The sequence below is a fragment of the Podarcis tiliguerta genome (genome assembly GCF_965153285.1).
Source record: "Podarcis tiliguerta genome assembly, chromosome: 7".
Taxonomy (NCBI): Eukaryota; Metazoa; Chordata; class Lepidosauria; order Squamata; family Lacertidae; genus Podarcis; species Podarcis tiliguerta.
The window spans coordinates 50,436,695-50,455,318 of NC_139540.1; positions in this window are offsets into that span (position 1 = coordinate 50,436,695).

An 18,624-nucleotide genomic window follows, 5' to 3' on the forward strand; every position below is an offset into this window, starting at 1 on the left:
CCTGCTCTCACCTCTTGGCTTCTGTTGCCCTGTAAACAATGGCAACGGAAACATCACAATGAGCATGTGTCACTCCCCTCTGGAACTAAAGGGCAATTTCCCAGGTTTGCACATGCTCATTGACTAAGAACATTGTTCAGTAACTTGGTTCTGACCTAATGAGAAAAAAGCACAAATTATAGGTAATATTTTAAACTGGGAAATAATATAATTAAACAAAAAAGAAATACTTCAGGGCAAGTTGACTTATCAAGCAAAAACAGCTAAGAACAACAGAGGACTGGAAATTAATTCAGTACATGTAGGTTGGCTCCATATCATTCTGACAGGTCTCGCACCTACCAGTCCTTGAAACAAATAATAAAAATTCTTCCTCACCTCTCCCCATCTTCTCCCATATCTATATATACTTAAAAGTCGTTTTCCCAAGAGAACAATTTACTGTTTCCTTGAATTGGGCATCACAGTTGTAGACAGAAGGAATGCAATGACCCCAATAAAGCAAGTTGCCTTGCCCCCAAAAAACTGTCAAAGCTTTCTTCCTTATTGTTTTCTAGGTTAAGGAGTTAGCAAAGTGGGAAACTTACTTATTATACAGAATCTGTCTAACTCCTCGCAAACTTTAAACAGACACACTAAGCAATGATGACAACTTTGGCCAAGATTTCTGTTTGTGTTTGTAAAGAAATGTACTGCTTTAGGAAGAATGTTCCTTCTGTGTTTGTGCGCTCTCTCTCTCTCTCTCCTGCTTTCTCCTTTTAAATGTACATTAAAATACACAGGACTCTTGCAAATGTGATTCTTCTAAATGGTAGTGTGGGAGAAATCAAGGTACCATAGCATAATCTAAACTTTCCAGGATAGTTTCCTGTGGGTTTAAGTGGTGTGCAGATAAGAATGTGAAAGTTCACAGAAAATAGCAGAGCCACATATAATGATATATTGATTTTGTAAAAGTTCAGCATGGATGCATGTTTCCCAGCTACAAGTGGGGCCTATAACAAAATGTTACCGAATGGAGTGTTGAAAGCTAGTTGTGCTAGCCACTCAGCCATACCCTTTTCAAGAATTCTCCATTCCACCACCACTCCTCAAAAAACAGTCAACATTCCATGAGCACTGTGCATGCTCAGGCATCATTGTGCAGTTTGGACGTTTCCCCTTTATTTTTACTTTGTTCTGCAAACTTCTAGGTTCATGAAAGCCTGCTGAATCCTTTCCATGTGTGTGTGGTGACATTTTGGCTATATAAGTATCTTCATTCAGATAATGAGTCTGGTAGTGGTATATAGGATAATAAATCTATAGCATTTTTCACTCTCTCTTTTTTTTAAAAAAAAAAATAAGAATAAGATTCTGATCTCCTTAAGAGTTAATTTGCACAACCAGCTTTCCCATTAGAGGATATATTCAGTGTTGAAAAAAACTTTTACAGTTGAACTTTTCAAGAGCTTTTGTTTGGTTTGGTTTGTTCTGAGTAGTGCCACCAGCTTTGCTGAATACCTTTCCCAGAGAGTTGTGCTAATTTCTACACTGTGTTCCTGTGGTACGAGGCTGCCTTTACATTTTGTAATTGTGCTTTTGCATTTTCTATTTGCATTTCAACTTGTGATTTGATTGTTAAAGTTGATTTGGTTCCATCTTTTATGGCAAAGAGCAGGAGATAAATGATGAAACTGAACTTACTACCAATGTTTATCAGTAGTTCAGGTCCATTAAAAATAAGTAACAAATGGATGAGGGGGGCATTTTTATACCTCAAGCTAAACTCCAGTGTATCTCATGATAGTAAAATGTATCAATACCAAACCAAGAGTATGATATCAGAAGATATCTGCTTCCCTGGGTCACTTTTGTTATGAGGAAGGAGGAATAAAAACAATATCCTGTGGCATTTTATCTCACTTTATATGCCAACATTGGCTGGGACAAAAAAAAGGGTAAAATCTGTATACAGTGGTGCCTCTAGCTGTGGACACGATCCGTTCCGGGGTGCCGTTCACATCCCGAAAAGTCCGCAACTAGAGTGGTGCTTCTGCGCAAGCACGGAAGGCAATAGAGCGCTTCTGCGAATGTGCGAAGTGCGCAGAACACTTCTGCGCACACGCATGTGGGAAAACATAGAAGTATACACGTGTTTGCAAGCCAAAAAGACACAACATGAACCTAATGCAACACGGGGTATGACTGTAGTATAAAATACCTAAAATGTTCATTCAATAGCATAATAATTGCATCACTAACTTAAGTCTAATTGAGTTCAATGAGACCTTAGTATAACTAGAATCTGGTTTAGAACCCCACCCACACCCACACCCACCCACACACCCCTTGAAAAAATATGCAGGAGTGCACCATTCATGGTTGTGATCTTTCTGTAAGAAAACCATCCCCTTAATTTAAGAAATGGCATTATTGCCTAAAACTGTGCTGATTTTTTCACTGAACTAAATTACTTAATTATAGATTTTGAAAGATCCTTGTTGAAGGGAGCACTGAAGCTGTGTCCATGATTCATGTTCTTAGCATTATTATTCCATTGTTTATCCTGCCTAATAGTCTACCAAAATATCTGAAATCTGAAACTGCCAGCTTTTCAAGGACTGTTTGGGCTTGGATGGTATGTAAAACAGTTTGGGTGCGTGTTTTTTCTGAGTCAGGTGTGCTATTTTTGCTCATATTACTCATTTGAATTTCTAAGGGATCAGCAGCCTGCTTGTCATTGTATAATCCAGGAACGTTAATTAAATAGATCAGCACATAAAAGCAACAATTTTCACCTCAAAAACCAGCATTACACTGAGTAGGTCATGTTTCTTATCTTTAGAGATTGCCAAGAACACTTAAGATGACTATAATTGGGGAGGGGAGGGGAAGGATGTAAGAATCTTTAAAGTTCATCTCAGTGTTCAGCTTTCCATGGTTTATCATTGTGTTATGCATTCTTTTTCAGTATCTCGTCTTTTAACCACATTTCCTCCAGTTGGAGAAAAACGAGGATAAAAGCATCCTGAAGGAAGAACGTAAGCAAAGGGTTGATTTTTGCCCTCAGACATATTTAATATTTGTTTGCTCGCTAGTGATCAGAGCTTTATTTTCAGTTGGCCACAGATTTCTCTTCACAGTCTGGACAGAAAGAAGGTAGAGTAGCAACATGGACTGACTCTGTAAACCACTGCCATGGAATTCAGGGAGACTCCTCCCCCAATGCATTTTCCTGAGTTTTTCAGCCAGTGTCTGATCACTGCATGCATATCAGTTAATATCTTGACCCTGCTCCACTGAATTGAAATTTCAGCCTTCACGACATAGGAAAATGGTCAAGTACATAGCTATTTTTGTGGAGGAGGGTCAAAATATTAACTGATATGCATGAAATTTCATATATAGCTATATAATCCCTAGTGCCTTTGGAGCAGGCATTTTCAAAAAAAGAGTTTTTTATGAACCGCCCTAGTAGGGCAGTAATTGTTCCTTGATAATTTGTAACCCCCCTCCATGATGGCACCTGGGGCGACCCGCCCCCGCCCCCCTTTCCTATGCCCCTGGCCTGGAGTTGCCTGTGAGGCTCTGATTGATTGCCTGTGTGTAGGTGCTAATTTCAATCATTTGTAATACAGTCAGAGGCCTATTAAAGGGTGCTGATTTTGATGCATTCCAAGTTTGCTAGCACAGTGTCAGTTTTTGTATCTGACTCACCTTAAAACAAATTGCCTGATTTTGACAAACATTTGAAAAATAACCGTTCATAATAACAGTGCCAAATATTAGTGATCAAAACCACAAGAGGACTGATTGACTGACATTTAGAATTCTGCTATTGCTAGCTAGCATATGGAGGAAGAAAAACTAGCTCAAACCAAAGTGTTTATGAATAAAACTGTCATTTGGACATATGTTGCTTCTATTTAAAACTGCTCTTTCCATGTTTATATACAGTCTGAAAAGAGAGAGAGAGAGAGGATCAGGAAGAAGTCAAGCATTTTTGAGTGTTTTAAAAACAAGTTAAATTTCACTTCATCTACAGAACACTTCAGATTCTTCTGTTTCTGCATTATGCTATTTGTATGTTTCAGCAAAGGATAGAAGCAGGAGTCTCTCTATCTTTTTTTGTTCACTGAAAATGCCATTAGTCATAAATATCAAGATAAGCTTCTGAATTGAGCTTTGTACCATTTAACATGTCAAATCTGAAGATAAGATTGGAGTACACAGACAATTAGGGGTGCCAGTTATCTTCCATATATTCAAAGCCATAAAAGTAAAGTAATATGATTTTTCTTTATGTAATACATCAAAGAGAATTTTACAGCAAAGACATGAAGCAGTGGTTAACTCTTCCTCCTTTGGAAATTAGTAGCAAGAAACTCTTCAGGTTTTTCCATAATATCGACTTTATTCAATCAGTTTAAGAAAAAAAGAAACTACAGTGCAATATATCCCAAATATACCCAGCCCCCCAAGGAGGACATGCAATTAAAATCTTAGTTCTTTATTGGCAAGATACCCAATGACATCAGCTCCTAAGGTGCAAGAGTCACATGCACTGCTCCTGCTAAATAGCTAGGCATCTCCTTCTGCAGTATTCTCCGACTCAACAGTTGGAGCTACAGCATGACTATGCCTCCATCAGCACATTTAAACCCCCTCTTCTGATGCAGTGTGTTCAAGCCACCAGCAACTTTTCCTGTGTGTCAGCTCCAGCTACTCCTGTTGTTTTAAGCCCATTCTCACCATTGGAAACTGTGAGGGACTGTCTCTTCCACCTCTGTACCTTCCTGCAGCTCTTCTGCACCTACTCTTCTTCTCCCGTCTCTGAATGCCCAGCCTCTTTCTCTTTTCCCACCTCAGAACCCCATAAATCACTGGCCCCTTCCCACTACTGTCTGCCCCTGACACACTAGCATGACAAATACTCCAGTGGAGATTCTGCCAGTGGAGCTATGACGCAGCAAGGATGTACAGAGGACCAGCTGAAATGGGGTGGAAATGTGGGCAGCATACTCTTTTCATTGTCACTATCCAATCTCTTCAAAAGAAGCATGCAAGCCATGGGCATGGCCGAAAAGCATGTGTGCTTTTTCCATCAGGGGAATTAATTCTTAATTCTAGAATTTCTCATTGCTGAATTCAACAGCATAATGTAAAAGAGAACCAACCGAAATTTAAAAGCTGCAAGCAGAAATTGATCTTTTCCCATTTTTAAGATACACACACACACACACACACACACACGTATAAGATTATACAGGTTGGGCGGCCAACCTGTTTAAATCAAGCTCTAAGAAGATTGAGCCTTCCTTCTCTTAGAAATGTCTCATTTTCCCCACTTCAGTGTGGTGCAATCCATCTACACCAAATAGCATACCATAGAAGATATCAATAGACTGCCGTGGAATCAAATGGCTTTATAATCTGGTGAATTTAAGAAGGTTCCCCAGCAGGATTCATATCACTATCATTTTGAAGTCCAGATCCAAACCTCATTGGCTATGACTGATGAACTATGATTGCACTGATGTTGTATCATAGAAATATTTGTCACCCTATTTTTGATGTAAACATGTACTGACTAACATGCTCTGCTTTCCAAAGTGCCCACTGGAGAAAAGTAATAATGCTATCACCAGTCATATTCTAGGGGGAAATGCACATGGCACAAAGTTTAGAATAATATTATATATCTAGTTAAAAGTGCTCAGTCTAAAGCCCAGAAGAATTCTGTCATTGTCACCTTTCATAGATTCCAGTTTTCTTCACAGCTTGGATTAAAGTGACACTTTCTGATGAAAGCTGAGTTATTAAGAATACTCTCATGGAAGTCTATTCCACTGAATTCAGCTAAATGGGTTTAGAAATGAGGCAAAGTATGTGAGGTTACAACCTTTTACTGGGCAACCTTCATTGCTCAAATTAGGAGCATACCTGTGCACATTTGATTATGAATAAAGTCCATTAAACGTACTTTGTGAGACTGGAGTCAGCATTGTCACCCAGGGGAATGAAGCAACTTCAGGCAGCCCTATGGAATGGTGGTGGTCAATTTAGTGGGCGAAATCTGGGCAGCTTAGGACACAGTGGATCTCCTGTTCAGCTTGCTGATTCCCAGCTCATTCAACTCCAAACCCTGGCACAGCTGAAGATACACTTATGTAATTTACTGAGTCAGGGATTAAGCAGCTGAGCTGAGACAGGCTGAATTCAGGTTGGTGCAAAAAAACACACCAAAGTGGACATGATGGGGGTGAAACAAAAGAGGACTTAGGCTGGCTCCTAAGTTCAGTTTGGTTATGTGTACTGGAAACCTAGCACACTATTTTAAAGGGTTTTTTGCCCTCTGTTAGGCTTAGACAGAGCAACAGCAGCTGCCCTGCTGCTAGATGGCATTTGGATCTGGTGTAACATTAACTTAACACCAGTGTGCTTTATGCCAACTTTTTCAGCATATGATTGCTCCCTAAGGCAGAAATTGATATCTGTGTGGCGCAGGAAGGCTTGTAAAGTGTTCTCCTGTATGTGTAGTGCCATTTGAGATCAGCTTCAGGTAGCAAAATGTCATGGGCAGAAAAGCCAAATTCTCATGTGATGTCACCAAGCCTGCGGTGGCATTTCATGAGACGTTGGCGAAGCCTTGTGACACTTGAAGTTGCCTTATGTACCTTTAGCAGTAATGCAGAGGAGGGCATTTCAGCAATGGTAAATCAATTTCATCACCACTTTACCACATGCTGAACTCTTCACAGATCCATTCAGGCCTCATCCTCAGTTTGATTCCAAGAATTGGCCTTGACATTTATTATAATCTGCATTTATTTTCTCTCTGTGTTTAAGCAAACATCATCCTCAAATGAAGTGACTTGCACTGCCTCTTATTCAAAAGGCTGATTATTAAAATGATCTGCTGCTGGTTTTGGATTTTCAAATAAATTTGGTTCCATGGTAATTCTACTGCGCAAATGGCAAGGGCTGTGTCACAATTTGCTGTTCTGCAAGATTGCATTGGCCAGTTGACAAGTGAGAAAACAATAGACAACTCAATAATTTCAGTGTGCAACAACATAAAATGGATGGTGTGTGTGTGTGTGAGAGAGAGAGAGAGAGAGAGAGAGAGAAGAAAGAAAAAAGAAAGAGAGAGAGAGAATAGATGGAGGTTTATCTTCACTGTTTTATAGGATGTCAGCTTTTAAAAACACTCATGAGGATGGTCTGTTTGTCCTCTGTATTCATAGTTTATCTTCTTAGGAACAAAATTATAGCCTCGTAAAGTTATGCAATGGAACTGTAACTGTTTAATTAGAATTCAGCATAAAGTATTGTAGACACTTCTCTAAAATTGATTGTTTTGGTTAATTGCTAGTAATAAAATAATATTAAGCACATTCGTTGATTAAACTTTTATATGCAAAAATACTGTAAGAATATGAGCAAATAATATATATGGTGCAATTATTACATGCCCATAAGGACTTATTTAATTTTATAAGGCTTGTTAAATGCTGAGTATTCTTTTTTCCAACTCTATAATAAGATGCTCCTAGCTGCAGTGAAATAAGTGGTTTCTGCAGGAACGTGTATTGGATAATCTCAGTGCTTGTAGCATTATTTGATTTATAAATAGGTCAATGTTTCAAAAAGATAGCTTTCAGGCAATAAAACAAGCAGTGAGATTATTTCAAACAAGTGAGAATAAAACCACTAGTTAAAGATGATAAATTCTCATTGACCCTACACCGCATGAATGAAGACAGAAATAACTTGGTAGGTTTAACCATCTTATCTTTATTTCCTTACATATCTGCAACTAAACTAGTTAAGGCTAAATAATTATCTTACTGGCTCCCAAGATTAGAGCTAAAAACCCTCATTTTCAGCAACTCTCCTTGGGCTAAGAGATGCTGAAAGGGATGGGACCTACTATATGAAATTAGCTGAGGCTGATGAGAACTCCTCTAGGAATGACTAGGGCAAAAAAGACTGATATTATAGTCAAGGTTAATTGTAAAAGAAGAGGGAGTGTCATTAGCTTTAAGCTTGTTTGATGCTATTTCAGGACTCCAAGATTCTATAGGGTGACAAGGTTGCTTAGGATAAGCTTTCTTACAGCACCAGTTCATAGGTTTTTATTATTATAATTATTCATTTTTAGTAAAGTCTCATCTGCTTTCATTTACTCCCAACTCCATGTGCACCTGCCAGTTGTGATCTGTACATGGTTTGATCCAAATGTAGCAATCAATGAGTCCTTAATACCCAGAAAAGCAGAATAGGCAAAAAAAGTGGTCAGGCTGCTGCTACAGGAAATTTGGTGAGGCCTCATTGCCTTAAATTAGGGTGGACATGTCTATCCTTCATTGGCCAAGCTGCAATGTGGCAGCATCACCAGGCCAGTGTGTCCCATGTCTCCAGCCGTTTAAGGGTTGGGGGCAAAATGCTGCCCACTGTGAGGAGCATTAACAGATTCACTAAGCAAAAGAGTTGCATAATACTTGCCTCTCCTAACTACAAATTATATTATTTTCAGGTAAAAATGTAAAATAACTAATGAGTTGCTGAAGGACATTCAGACATGGTTCAAATTTAGCCCGTTAGTCTAACAGCTTAATTATACTGGATTTCTGAAATTTGATTTAAAATACTTCTAGAAAATGTTGTAAGCCCTCTCCCCACTTTTAAAAATACTCAACCCCCCCCCCCCAAAAAAAACCACTTACCACAATGCTGTAGCACTCTTTCCATTCATTTTAATAAACACACAGTAGTTAGGACTCTTAAAAGGCTGCACAAACCTAAGGAAAAAAATAACAGAAGACAAAAATTGAATAATGAATCATTAATGTTTATTCTTATCTCAGTTTATTTTTATTCAAATTTCTTTCTGTTTTCTAAGAAACAACTAAATTGGATGAAATGCCCTACCACTCAGCCAAGGGAAGAGGAAAGTATAGGAAAGCTGATTCACACTAATAACAATGACATGCAAATAGGGTTAGGGAGGTGACAAAAACAGCTGAACTGAGACAAGTAGACTAAAGTACTGGTTTCAATTGTTTGGAAACAAGACAACAGCCCACTGGTCTTCTAAACACCATTCTTTACCAGACAGAACTCAAAAAGGAAGAATGGACATATGCTAAACAAGGTTACTGCAAAATCCCTCCCCCAATTCACAGCAATTGAAGTGTTCTGGGAAAATAATTCAGTTTGATTAAAACCTAGACCTGTCCATCAAAATGAAAACTGCCTCTACACCTCCATGTCCATGATGCTCAGATCAGAATGTTTTCCGAGTCAACTTGGCTTTGCTTTTTTAAAAAAGAAAAATGCAGCGATCCCTTTATTTCAAATGACACCCAAGTCCAAAGAGTGACTCAGGACTTTAGAGAACCCCTGATCTGGAACGGTCTGACTCAGGCATGTGAAAATCTCATCTGAATCATCCCTATTGCAATTTTGGCTGCGCACAGAGATTAGATGCACCCCAAGCATCTAATATGGATATAAATTTCATGCAACTGAATGTTGCGGGAGATTATAGAAAAATGTTTGGGCTTGGTTGGTGGAATGTGTTTTATCTTCCTAAAAACAAAATAGGGTAAGGAAGTGGTACTGTTGTCACTATTATTTCCACATTAACACACAGGTGGTTCTGTGGTCTAAACCATCAAGCCTCTTGGGCTTGCTGATTGTAAGGTTGGCAGTACAAATCCTTGTGACTGTTACGATATAGAAGCAATGCAGCTGCAAACTGCTAGCTTGAAAAGTAAACATGATGGGAATGTTGTGACTGTCTGTGGGAAACAGAGGGACAGTCAGCTCACAGGGCAATGCTCAGAGTGTAATATGAGCTCTTCCTCTTGCTCTTGTACAGGAAGTACAGGAGGTGTTTGTCTCTCTACTGCTGGAGCTTGAAGAGAGCAGTCATGTTTTCTGTTATGCTTCAAAGACAGAAATAAAAGCATGTAAAAATGTTTCTGTCCATCTCCTTTTCCCTGCCGGGAGAGCAGGAGGGAGGGTGTGTGTTCTTCGCACGCTGAGAAGAATCGCCTATCGCGACCTAGCCTGGATCTTGCTGGGAATGCAGCCAGGGAGGTCAACAGGAGACCAAGCCGGGTGCCTGGAAGTGTTGCCAGTTACTCCCTATATAGGCTTGATTTTCGACAGTGACGAGGTGAGATCCTGTTGTCTTGTCCCAGCTCATGCCAACCTGGCAGTTGGCAGGAAAGCATACCAACGTGAATAGATAAATAGGTAAGAAGGTAAATAGTGTTTCCATGTGCTATGGCACCATCATGGTGTTCCGTGCACCAGAAGCAGTTTAGTCTTGCTGGCCACGTGACCCGGAAAAGCTGTCTGTGGACTAATGCCGGCTCCCTTGGCCTGAGATGAGCGCTGCACCCCATAGTCGAATATGACTGGACCTAACCGTCCAGGGGTCCTTTACTTTTACTCCTTACCTATTATTTCCATTCTAAATTAATTGAACCAGTACACACGCTGTTAGGTGTGCTCACTGCCCCAAAAGGAAGTGGATTTACAGTTAGGAGAGCTTGAAAAGGATCTTGAAGTTTATGGCATGCAAGTTTATATCTATAGATATAGGTAAATAGCCAGCCATTAGCCTAGTTACCATGTACCATTAGTGGCAGCAGTTGCTCAAGATTCAAGGAGGAGATTTTTTACCAGCCTGACTAGCTAAGATGCTTTGAACTAGCGATGCAGCTTAGAACCATATGTTTGTGAAGCATGTATTTCTGAGCTATGGGCCTTGCCACACAACATGCAAGACAAAGACATTCAGCTGGGCCTTGGGAGCTAGTTGAAATCCTCTAAATTCTACACAAGGGCTTATTCTCTCTCTCCCCCCACCCCCCGAAAACAAAGCATATTTTGTGCTAAAGCGTTTGCATGGCGATAAACAAGGAACCCAATTATGCAGTTTTTACAGAGTCATCTTAAAACAACCCAACATCTTGTACAGGCAATAAAGTCCACAAATGACTTCAGAAGAAAGTGTTCATAAATAAAAGGAGAGGTGTTCTGAATAAAAATGATAAAACTGACATGTTCTCGCCCAGCTTGCTAACAGCATATTCACCTTTTGTAAGCAGGAGAATATGGAGTCAGGTGTTCATGAGAATAAAAGTATCCATACCTTGTTGAGGATTTTAAGTGCCAGATAATCTACAGTTTGCTAAGAGTGCAGCTGGAAAGAGGTTCAAATCTCAGATAGATGATAAATGTGCTTGAAGATATTCATTGTATTAGGCACTCACCAGATCGTTATGTGAAAAAAGAACTGTCCCAATTTTATCATTAAAAAATGCAATCTCAAGAGGTCAGGTCATTTGCCCTTTATAATAAATGAAAATATGGTCAAGAAATTGAAGCTGTAATTTTATTCCCAATCTTTTACTTCTAGCAGTTTCTGGACAATGGTTTAGCGTTTGATCAACTGGTGAAGAGTGCTTTGCACACTATGACTGTGAAGGAGAAATATCAATATAATGATTCTCCAAAGCCCTTTGCAATGGAGAATGCAGTAACATGTAAATTTGAGGCTCCCAGTAGAGAAGATGCTCTCATTGTTTCACACAGGAAGGCCTTGGAGAGAAAAATACATTTCCCCCGAAATGTCATCTAACAGATGAGGCTAGATGCAGGTCCTGTTCATATGAAGGGACCTTTAGAAACATTTTTATAATAATGTTTTTCACTCATGCCATACCATTCTTATGCCAATCCTTTCTACAAATATAAGAAAAAGCCAAGAAAGTTGATCAGGGAAGAGGACTTGAAATCCGTTGTGAATAGCTTCTGTGTCTGATAAACATGGAAAGCTATTAAATGGATTCTATGCATATTTGCTAGGTAGAAGATTCTGGTGAATAATATAACACAGGAGTCACCCATATGATGCTAAGTATCTCCTGTAGTGTCCATGAAAGGTCACAGTAATATCCCCTCAAAAACCCACTGTTTGCTCTTCCTGCTCAGTTCCTGTATGAACTGGCTCAGCCTCTCCTACCTTAAATATACTCACATTTCCTATACAGTGGTACTTCGGGTTAAGTACTTAATTTGTTCCGGAGGTATGTTCTTAACCTGAAACTGTTCTTAACCTGAAGCACCACTTTAGCTAATGGGGCCTCCTGCTGCTGCTGTGCCACTGGAGCATGATTTCTATTCTCATCCTGAAGCAAAGTTCTTAACCCGAGGTAATATTTCTGGGTTAGTGGAGTCTGTAACCTGAATTGTGTGTAACCTGAAGCGTATGTAACCTGAGGTACCACTGTATTTCCCTTCTACAACTGGTTAAGCTAGGGATATGAGCTGTGGCATTAATCAAGCCAGATACCTTAGGAAATCAAATGTGGCTTCATGACAGCCTCAGTCTGTGACCCTTATGTGAATAGAATTCACCAAAAGTGAGAGTTTAATGGACAGCATTAGCTTAGGTCCGTTAGTGACGCAGCAGCTAAAAAAGCCAATGCAATTCTGGGCTGCATCAATAGGAGTATAGCATCTAGATCAAGGGAAGTTATAGTGCCACTGTATTCTGCTCTGGTCAGACCTCACCTGGAGTACTGTGTCCAGTTCTGGGCACCACAGTTCAAGAAGGACACTGACAAACTAGAACGTGTACAGAGGAGGGCAACCAAAATGGTCAAAGGCCTGGAAACGATGCCTTATGAGGATCGGCTAAGGGAGCTGGGCATGTTTAGCCTGGAGAAGAGGAGGTTAAGGGGTGATATGATAGCCATGTTCAAATATATAAAAGGATGTCACATAGAGGAGGGAGAAAGGTTGTTTTCTGCTGCTCCAGAGAAGCGGACACGGAGCAATGGATACAAACTACAAGAAAGAAGATTCCACCTAAACATTAGGAAGAACTTCCTGACAGTAAGAGCTGTTCGACAGTGGAATTTGCTGCCAAGGAGTGTGGTGGAGTCTCCTTCTTTGGAGGTCTTTAAGCAGAGGCTTGACAACCATATGTCAGGAGTGCTCTGATGGTGTTTCCTGCTCGGCAGGGGGTTGGACTCGATGGCCCTTGTGGTCTCTTCCAACTCTATGATTCTATGATTCTATGATTCTAGTATGATGAACATTGGATGCAACTCTAGGATTGTTGATGATGCAATGGCCGCTTGCCCCTTTCTGGGTGGGCAGAGTTTGCGGCCCCTTGCAGTCTGACTCCATCCCTGGCAGCCATGAATCACAAGCTTGGCCAGCCAATGAGATTCTGGTCAGCTGCACTAAAGGGTGGAATTGTCGTCAAAACATTAAAATTGAACGGGCCAATGAAGAGCCTGCTTCAAAATCTGTCTGAGGACTGAGAAGCTGCTTTGGAACATAGCAGCATATGAACTTTAGGATAATGAGGAAAAGGCGAATTGTAGTCTGTTCCCTTCTCAAGTGATCCTGTCCTTATCAAAAAGTCTCACCAAGACAAGACAAGAATGTGCCATTTTCTTTTAGACAAGTCAAAATATGCCTTTGATATCTTCAAAAACATGCTGTTCAACCATGAAAGAAGTTGAGAGTCAGTGTGGTGCAGTGCTTAGTTGGCGTGTCCGACTAAGCTTTCAAAGTCACACATACAATCATGGAACTCACTGACTGGCCTTAGTTAAGTCACCAACTGTCACCCTAAACTACCTCAAAGGGTTGTTGCAAGAATACGATAGGAGCGGGTGGTCATGCACTCTATCTTGTGCCCCTTTGCAAAACAGGGGGATATCAAGTTAATAGATAGATATGTCAACATAGATTTTGAAGTGACGAGGAAAATCTGTTAAATCAGTCATATTAATTTATTGCGCAGAGGCATCACTTAAAAAATTAACTGCCATTTGGAATAAAATGACACATCACTTTATAACAAACCTCTCTTTCTTTGGATTAATGTGGGGGTTTTTATGCATGAAATCAAACATCAAATACCCAAATTGTGGAATAAAGATAAACAGTCATTTTTCTACCCTCAGGGAAAGTCTGTCCCTGAATTACTACCCCCCCCCAAAGCCTTGTCCTCCCTGCCTTATCTGACTATCAGAACAGTGCTTTGCCCCTTTAAAAGTCCCTCAGCACAAGAAATGAAGTGTTACGAATAACAGCTCTGTAATTTCAATATGAGATACATTTCTCATTTTAAGAGGTTTATTACAAAGGTCACTGCTGAATGAATAACATGTGGAAATAAGATATTTAATAGAAGTGCACAGAACTGCAACAGCTCTCTAAAATCGAAGACCAAAAGAGGCAGCTAGGATCATTTGAAGGACAGACATACAAGTTGCTGTTTTAATGTAACATTCCTTGTAGTAGCTGTTTGCTTGATATTTTCCCTTGTTATCGAACTTCAGAGACTCACTGGTGGTAGCTTTACTGCCTTAAAGTAGAAATTTAAAGGCTACTATATCTCAAAGAAAAGGCAGACACAACTATCTGGTGAGAACAAGAGATTGGTAGATAAATGGATTAATGTTTAACAGAAGCCCAGGCTGTCGTTGATATGAAAGATCTTTTACATCAGGGAGGTGGATTATGAATGCTTCCATTTCTGTCTGACAGTTAGGGGAGGATAACCAGAAAAAAGGCCTCCTATAATCAACCAAACAATGAGTTTTTAGCAGACTTACAAGAAAAAACACTTTCTGTGCTCTTCTTATCTGCTTATTCCCTTGCTATTTCCTGCTTCTTTAGTTGAAAGGGAAAGCTGATGGAATTTTTGGCGGCTAAAGAAAGAACTCAAAGGGCAAGAGAGCCTTTGCTCAGACCTACAAAGTTCTGGCCAGGTGACAACCTTTAGTAGAACAAACGGGAAATGCAGATGAAAACACTGTTGAAACCATCTGCCCTCTGCAACCCCACAGATGGGGATATTATTCAGAAAAGTGGAAGCCTGACATGGTACAGTTTCTTTTCCCCACTCCTCTTCCTCCTGGATTTGGGAACATCTCACTTTTTATTGTGTTGTTAATTGGTGTATGTTTATATACTGCATGCTTCTCTTGTTTTCTTATAATGGCAATGGCGCTCACCTGAGAGGTGCCAGAACCGAGTTCTGGAGGGGAAAGACCTGCTTCCAAGAGAGAGATTCACTAAAGAGTACACCCAGGTATCTAAATGAGCAAGTTTGTTCTATTGCTTGCTGATCCAAGTACCATTTATACCTAGGACTGTGTTTGCCCTAAAAAAATCATCCCAACTCACTCATCCCAGTGGATCTCAGATTAGGATTGTGTCCTTAGTTGTGGTCATTAATTTCAGTGGGTCTACCCTGATTAAAATTAATTGATTACAACCCGTTCACATTGACAGGTTGTATTGCTCTCCCATATACAGAGATAGATAGATATAATAATAATAATAATAATAATAATAATAATAATAATAATAATAATAATAATTTATTATTTATACCCCGCCCATCTGGCTGGGCTTCCCCAGTCACTCAGATAGATAAAACAGGAAGCATGCTTATAACCTATTGTTCATTTCAAAATGAACTGCTGTGTTGAGGCACACTTAGGTCCCATTAAATGTGATATCACATTGAGAAATTGTTTTTCATTGGATTACTCTGCTGCAGTGCTGTAATATTTAAAGGCCCTCGCCCACATGTTCAGGAAGAAAGTTAATCCCTTTTATTTCCTCCACAAAAGCCCCTGGGACCTATGTGCATGTCACTTTGAGGGCTTAATGCACTCTGGGGGTGCTTCTGTGCATGTAAATGTTATCTACTTTGGTCAAAAGGAGGGCAAAGTTGTAACTGGTCTATATTTCCCATACAGAGCTTCTTTTGTATAAAAAATGGCTTGGAGCGCATATTACAGGAAAAAGCAGAGGCTGCCTACACACAAAACTGTTGACAGCAGAAAATGTAGTTGTCCCCCCCAACTGAAATTGTCCATGTTTTTCCTCAGCTTTCAATCTAGATTGCTTATAGATCCTGCTGTCCACAAGGGCGGGTGTGCTTTTTTGATACAATTTGAAAACCTTCCTCTTGATTAGGTTACCTGAGTTTTTTCTTCCCTGCACATGGCCCAGGGGAATGAAGAAGGAAGTACTGATTGTGATTTTGGCATTCGCTGACCCATAACATCATTGGGCAGATATTGATACACACAGCCCATTGCCAGGACTGCCTACATCTGTTTTCACCTGTTTTCAAATGAACACACCGTAATGCAGGTAATGCAGATTCAATCCAAAATTCTCTAATTAGATTTTATTATCTGGTTGAAACCAGTTTCTGAAAAAGAGCTTTTCAGGGGCAAAAAGAAAAAAGAAAAAGCAGTAGATCTAGAATGTGTGTGTACTAGGTTGAAAAACATAAGTACTCAGTCTGCATTGATTCTAGAATAAAACACAGCCAAAGAGAGTGAGCACAGAGTGAATTAGAAATGGATCAGATTTTTTTTTCCGTTAAAAAAATAACACCCACAGATAAAGATAAATAACAAATCTTGAGGTCAGTGCATACCCCTAGTCTCTAGTTAGACACAAATTCAGCCTGTTGTTCAGGAGAACAAATTGATGCTTTCTGTGAATGATCAAACTGATGATTATCTACAAATATTTGCCATTCAATTGAACCTACAACAGAGCATAACGGCTTTCAATAAAACATTCATTATGATGCTATGAGGCCTTCAATGGCACATAAAATAGATCCCAAACTGCACATTACATGCAACTTTCCATTACATACTGCACAGAAATGTCCTTGACATTCAAGACTTTGCTATACATATTTCAGCATGCGTCACTCCAGGGTGTATTTGAAAATACCCTCCACTTGCCTTTAATAATAATGACTTGTCATATGGAATCCAGATCTTGGCTAATCTAACATAATACGAACTTGATGGTTTTTATTAACTGTCAAATGAAGCCCAATTGCCGTCAGAAACATTTTCCCCTTCTGTCATGCATTTGTTCCTAGCATGCTTCATTCCTGACCACTAACGGAAAAGGTTAATAAACTACAGTATTAGATGCCATTAATATTCAATATGCATGGCATGCGAATAATTTTGCAGACTTTTGAATTTTGGAAGATGTGGGGCCATTAATGTGTCTATTCTGCAGCCTTGTAAAAGGGCACTATGCTGGATGCACCCCCCTAATTTGAAAGCTAAAAGGTCTGTGAAGATTCCTCACCACATTAGTCCCTTCCCACCTTGATTGAAATTCAGGTGGTCGCTTCTGAATTTTGCAGGGCTCGTTTTTCCTTCACTTTCTATCTCCTCTCCCATTCTTGTTATTTAGGAGTTATTATTAATCCAATTGTCTTTTATACACATCTTTACTGAATAGCAATGAATGTGAACGGAATATAAGGCAATAAAGACTCCAGATGGCATTTGGGGCCATTTGGTCATTAGTATCAAAAGGTTAGTGATCATCCGTACTTTTTATTTCAACAGCATTATGAACCAAAAGAAAAGAATCCACTAGTGTATACTTGAAGTGCAAAACCACCTCCAAACAACTCCCAGAGTAAATTAGTTGTAAACGGGGATTTTTTTATTTTATTTTGTTGTTCTTTGAAGGCAATTGTTTTTTGATTGATGAAATACTTGATCAGCTGTGGAAAGGTGTTGAGTATGGTTTTCTATTTCCTTTTTTAAAAAAGTGTTCATCGCATTTCTTTCCTTTCCCCCCTTTTCTCCCTGTAATTATTATTAATTACATAAGAAAATAGCTAACATTTCTTCACATTTCATATGACTTTTCTCCACCATTAAAAAAAAATAATTCAATAAATTAGGATAAACAAATACAAAAGTGGGAAAGTTTTTTGTTGTTTTTTTAAGCTGGTGGCATTGCTGAGTGTTCTGGTGTGGCAGCAGCAGAGCTCTGGGTAATGTCTCCATTCATCCTTCCCCAGAATGCCGCTGGGTAGAATGCTAATAGCAGGGAGGCTTCCAGGAAAGAAAAGTAATGGTGGTCAAAGCTCCATTGCTATTGCCCCACACCACCAGAGCTGGCAGCAATACAGTTGGATAAAAACAAACAAACTGTAAATGGAAGGGCAATGAAAAGAAAGGAAAAAGACACTGGTGTGTGTGTGTGTGTGTGTGTGTGTGTGTGTTCATTTATTGTTAGATTAAATTTGAGATTTTTATGTACAGTGATTCATAAATGAAATGTTTAAAATGAAAGACCCTCCCACCTCTCGTGGGAATCTGTTCCACTGTTGAACAGCTCTTACTGTCAGAAAGCACTTCTGATATTTAGTTGGAATTCCTTTCTTGTGATCCATTGGTTTGTGTCCTACCTTCCAGAGCAGGAAAAAACAAGCATGTTTCATTTTCCTTGTGACAGCCCTTTAGATATTTGAAGATGGCTATCATATCACCTCTCAGTCTCCTCTTTACCCAGTTCCATCAACTGTTCCTCAGAAGGCTTGCTTTCCAAGCCTTTCCTCAAAGGCTTGCTTTGATGATCTTGGTCACCCTCTTCTGCACACATTCCAGCGTTGTGCAGAATCAGAACCAGGATTTTAAGTAGGATGGCAGAAGGCAGGCGAAATGTATTCAGAGACAAATAAATAAAAATAAATAAAAAGGAGACAAGCACAGCTCTGGAACCAGCAATTCGTTAAGGCCAAGAGAC